This window comes from Brienomyrus brachyistius, chromosome 16 (genome assembly GCF_023856365.1).
Source record: "Brienomyrus brachyistius isolate T26 chromosome 16, BBRACH_0.4, whole genome shotgun sequence".
Lineage (NCBI taxonomy): Eukaryota > Metazoa > Chordata > Actinopteri > Osteoglossiformes > Mormyridae > Brienomyrus > Brienomyrus brachyistius.
Window position 1 is genome coordinate 19,497,460 of NC_064548.1, and position 6,000 is coordinate 19,503,459.

The following is a 6,000-nucleotide window of genomic DNA, read 5'->3' on the forward strand; positions in this document are numbered from 1 at the left end:
ATGCCTCTGCTCATTTTGTGCATCAGTGTAGCACTCTGCTCTCCAGTAAAAAGCATATATTATTTCTGCGTCTATTATCTGTAAATGTATATCAAATCTAAAATAGTAATATTTGTATTATTTGAACAGTATGTGCCCACATCATTGCCTATGGTAAATGGTTAGAAGATGGATGGAAGTTTTATATATATTTACATTTTAAGATATCAGGATGTTAAAGTAGATTAGATTAAAATAGGATCAGATTAGCTTCACTTCAGTTCATTGATATATGTAATTTAGAATTCAAAATGAATTTAATCATGAACAATTGGTGCTTGTTTGAATTAAAGTCTACACATTTGTATATGTGTGTATCATAAGTGCATTCAGAATTTCTGTGTATAATTGGTATCTTTTGTACACATTTTGTCTGAGAGGTATAATGATGAGAAAGTAATAGGGTCTGTATTTAACGCCTCACTGATGTTTCCAGAAGTGCTGTTTGTGCTCATTCGTTATGAGAACCTGGTTCCCCATGGAGGGAGTGGAAGGTACTCGGGTACTAGCCCAGACTGATCGTCCTGTTGTTGCTGGCTGATGACTGCTCAGCCTGCTCAACTTGTTTTATGCTGTGAAACATCTTCACATCCATCCCCTTCGGAACATATATGCATTTAATAGTCGCTCATAAATCAACTTTTGTGTCTGCTAACTGATTGTGATCTATTCGAGTTGTATAGGAATTCAAAACATGGTTTCGAGGGTGTTTCAGAAGATGTATAATTTATGCCAGGCTATTTAATTAAATGTGTGCAATGTATTTTGTGTGTTTGATTGTATGTGCAGCGTGTTTTTGCTTGGAGTACAAGTCGAGATCAAAACATAGAAATTTTCTTTTGTAATATATGGTAATCAGTGATGTCATGGGTATGTTTAAGGCTATAAACTAGAGACAAACTGTAAAACTTCTTGACTGCAGGAAGGCTGTAATAATGTAGTGAGGTCATTAAAAGGCACAAGAATTTCATACTATAATGCTAAGAACCAAAAGTGACAAGCCAGAGGCTTCTTAATACTCTCCACAAACTACTTGAAATTTGCTATGTTAGATTTTGAAACATTGAAAAACTAAATAGGCTTGTACCGTATATTCTAATATGGAGTCTCCTCTGAAGCCAGGATGTGGCTTTTTTACCGCTACATTTATTTACTTGTCCAAAGTGACGTACAGTGCAGATAACACGACGTAACCCAACTGTATACAGCTGTCACCGAGCTAACTAGGTACTGCTAGGTTTAGTTTCTGCTGAGTGACCCGAAACTAGTGTAAGTAAAAATTTGAGCATGAGATATATATCATGTACATCAATTTAATCTATCAGAAAAGCTAGTCAAAATCAAAGCACCATGTGAACTTGGTTCGTACTGTATTAGTCAAGTGTAAAATACAAGAAAACTGTTCCTAAGTGATACAATAACAGAGGAATAGTAAACAAGCTGAGAGCAGAGGAGGGGTAGTTAGTTGAGGTATTTTTAGAAAAGACTGAGAAATTTCTTGATGGTCTTTAGGGTCTGTGCTAACCAACTGTGGATGTGTAGCTTGTTCACCAGCAAGGAACCACACACAAAAATGCCTAACATAGGAATTCCTTTCATGTGGTGAAGGGATCGTCAGCCGACATTGCTGACCACAGACAGTGACACGGAATGTAGCTCCTATTGAGTAACTCAGTGTGTGTAGGTGCCATCCTGGTAATAGCTCTGAAAGTAAGCACCAAGTACTTTAACTTGCAAGTGCCTTTAGGGATCCAGTGAAGAGAGAAAAGGAGATGTAACTTGAGAGCATTTTGAGCGCAGTGATTCACAGTGGTTTTACTGCACGTGCTGGAGCCTTGTCAGTAAAGAGTTGCACTAATCTAGTCATGAAACGACAAATGCCTGAAGAAGGAGGTGTGCATTATGTTCTGACGGATCTGAGCTGACTGAATACCGTACGTGTTGCTGTATTCTGAATAATCCACAGTGGTTTCACAGTACATGCTGGCAGCCCTATCAGTAAAAGTTGCAGTAGTCATGAAATGACAGGTGGCCTGGAGAAGGAGTTGAGCTGCATATTCTGACAGATAACATCTGATCTTCCTGACCTTATACGAAGTAAATATATAAGATTGGGAGGTCAGCAAAGGATAGCTGGTTATCTATAATTACTCACAGTTTCCTAGTAGCCTATAATGGAGACACCGTTCATTATCCAAGTTGTACAGTGGCGCCATGCTGGTAGAGTTGGTTGACTAGAGATGAAGTAAGTTCAGCTGCAGGTGGTGAACCCTCATCAAGTCAGTGAGGTATACAGCAATTCAAGCCAAAACTGTGGTGTCCTCTTCATTGAAGGTCAGGTAGATGTCATCTTCATAGACATGGTAGGCTAAGCCATGCGACTGAATGTTCACCCCTAGAGAGTAAGTGAACAAGGAAAACGGGAGAAGGCCAAGGATCGAACCTTGAGGCACCCCAGCTGTTACCTGATGCCACTTAGATATGCCTGCTCCCCACAATTCTTGGGGAAGACTCACACCATCACACAGCAGTCCATAATATGCTAAGTTGAGACATAGAGTACAACAACAACAACAAATTTATTTTTATATAGCGCATTATCACAACATTACATTGTCTCAAAGCGCTTTACAGTATCCTCACCCAAAGCCCCCAGTGAGTAAGCCATAGGCGACAGTGGCAAGGAAAAACTCCCTAGAAGGAAGAAACCTTGAGAGGGACCAGACTCAAAGGGGAAGCCCATCCTCCAGGGGCCGGCAGGGATAGTCAAATAGAGAGAGGAGAGCAAGGAAGATAAGCCAATGCCGAAGCCGAGTCTTCTTCCAATTGCCAGGCAACCAGAGGTAAGGCAGCGGGTCATACATGGAAGATCAGAACGGCGAGCTGGATGCAGGGACGTCACTGGTGGTGGTCGGGTGTGCTGGATATCTTGATAGATTGAGGTCTCCAGGCATCACCCCCAGGAGGAGTAGGGGAAATAAAATGTACAATTAGGCATAGTAGAGGAGGCTATTGGCAGTGCTAAAAGCTAGGTGAGTACAATATGAAGTGCAATCTGCAAGCTCCGGCAGATATGGCTATGGCAGCATCAGTAGGAGGGAGAGGCAAGTGGGAATGCCGGCATGGGGAGTCCCTGAAATGTCAGCACTCCAGTTCCACAAGAGATTGCAAAGCTAGAGTGACAGCACTGACAATCCAGTTCATCCAAAGCCAATGGCACCGATCCCCACCCAGCTCTACACCTCACACTACAGGTCTGCCTGGGAGTGAAGAGTTAGCTAGGGCTAGAACTAGTGTCCCTATACGCTAAACTAAACAGGTGTGTTTTTAGTCTGGACTTGAATATTGAGAGTGAACCTGAAACCCGCACATCCGGTGGAAGACCATTCCACAGCAGAGGAGCTTTGTAGGAGAAAGCTCTGCAGCCTGCCGTAGCTCTTTCTACCCTAGGCACTAACAGATATCCCATGGCTTGAGAGCGAAGCAAGCGTGGAGGGTTGTATGTGGTCAGCAGTTCACTAAGGTATTCTGGTGCAAGGCCATTTAGTGCTTTATAAGTTAATAGCAGTATTTTATAGTCAATTCGAGACTTAACTGGCAGCCAATGAAGAGAGGATAAGACCGGTGTAATATGATCAAATTTTTTAGTGTTTGTTAGAACTCTGGCTGCAGCATTCTGTACCATCTGAAGTTTATGCAAGGATCCAGACGGGCAACCCGATAGGAGGGCATTACAGTAATCCAGTCTGGAACTTACGAAGGCATGTATTAGTTTTTCTGTGATAGATACAGATACTGTAGCGGAAAGGAGAGTCTGGTGGTTCACTGTGTTGATGGCTGAAGGTCCAAGATGATGAGAACAGATGACAAAGATCGCAGGACGTCTACAACAGTGAGAAGGCTGGTCTGACGAGGATCCAGAAGGCTGTTCTAAATGCGAAAGTCCTCAGACTAATTATCACAACAAACACATCCGAGTGATTTTTCATAAATGATGTTCATGGTGACAAAGTTAGTGACACCACAGTTTAATATACAGAAAGACAGCTGTACCTAGGACCTGCCCACCAGACTCTGTGTTTGGAGGAGCTAGGCTGAGAATAAGGGCACTTCAGGTCCTGATACCAAATGTCTGCGGCTAGTCAGCAGTTCATGGCTAACAGCTCCATTCATTATGTAGCAGGAGAAGGAAACGAGGTGTGTGCCTAATTAAGTTCTGGAGGGGAGTGGCCAATCGGAGAGGGCGCTCAGACTATAAGGGTTACCCTGGCACCAATGTTCTAGGCTCCTTGTCGGCGGTCACCTTAATTGCTGGATCTCCTGTTCGTCTGCGGACATTTTACCTTGGTGTGTTCAGCCCGGTACGGTGAATATTACAAGCTGCAGTAGAACGGTTGACGTTGGGGCTAATACGGCTGGGTTTTGAGTCCTTACCTTTTATTATTACAGGGTCCCGTGTGTTGTGGCGTGGGGTTGACAGCTGCATCATCTCGCGTGGAACTACTGCTGCTCTGCCTAGCGGCGACTGCGCCCTGCTCTGCCTAGCGGCGACGGCGCCCTGCTCTGCCTAGCGGCGACGGCGCCCTGCTCTGCCTAGCGGCGACTGCGCCCTGCTCTGCCTAGCGGCGACTGTGCCCTGCTCTGCCTAGCGGCGACGGCGCCCTGCTCTGCCTAGCGGCGACGGCGCCCTGCTCTGCCTAGCGGCGACGGCGCCCTGCTCTGCCTAGCGGCGACGGCGCCCTGCTCTGCCTAGCGGCGACTGCACCCTGCTCTGCCTAGCGGTGGCTCAGCTTTACCTTGCCTTATTGCTGCTGTCTAGTGACGTTTGCACCCTTTTGCGCTTTGCGCTTCCGGTTTGTCTCTACTCTGTCTAGCCTATAGCAGGCTGAGTCGTTAGCGGGTCCATAGCTGGGGGCACGGGGGTGTGCGTGCCTACATGCGTGTGAGCGGGTGTTGGGGAAACTGACTGGTCCTCCGCTTCCTAAGGGTTTGTGTTTTGTTTTGATTGTATTATGTTTGTTTTGTTGATACATTTGTTCTGTTTTAAATGGGATTTTTATTGTGTATTAATGTAATGGTTTTGTATTTTATTTGTTTCTTTTAGACTGCAGTGTTTTCTTTGGGTTTTGCGTGATTTTGTTTGGTTTGCGGTTACGTCTTGTTTTTCCCTCCTCGCTTGTGCCCGCCCGACTCTGGCTGTTCTAGGTCCCGGCACCCAGCCTTAGATCGGCAGGAAGTGGCTGCTGGTACGCGGCGGTGCTCCAAGCTTACGGTGCTGGGATCGACTGATTACTCTTTTTATGGTTTTATTGTGTAATAAAAGTGTGTGTGTTTGGAACAACGTCTCTCCGCTGTTTCTGGTGAACGGACCAGTGTGCCTTTGCCCGGGGATAGGGCGATTTTAACTTTCTCTGGGTGTAATACCTGGGGTGGCGTAGTCGGACTAACGTGTGGCTATTGGTACCATTGTTTGGTACTATTTGGCAGTATTTCTCTCACCACCACTCGCCACATCTTGGCGTAGTCGGCAGGATCATCTTTCAGCGGAGACGTGTGTTCCTTTTAATTGAGTTTTTGTAATTTTTGTTTTTTTAGGGTATCGTCAGTTTGGAGAGGCAGAGCAGCAGTTTGTTCCTTGTGGATCCTTTTGGGTGGCTTGGTGAAGGTTTGCCCAAGGTACGGGTTCGCGCAGCTGTAATTTGAGCGCTACCATCATACTGGATTAAGTCCAGCCTTGGTTAAATTATAGGTATGGCGGAGGAGTTACAGGAATTGAGGGAGCTTGTTTTACAACTGCAAGCTGAGAATGAGAGGCTGCGCCAGGAGCCGGTTTCCGTTGCCCCAGGGCCTAGTGCTAGTGTTAACCCCAGTCACTTTACTGTACCCAGTAGGGGTACCCCTGTAGTTGAACGTTTGGTTCTTGTCCCTAGGGATAGGAAATGCCCCATTTTTAGAGGGAGA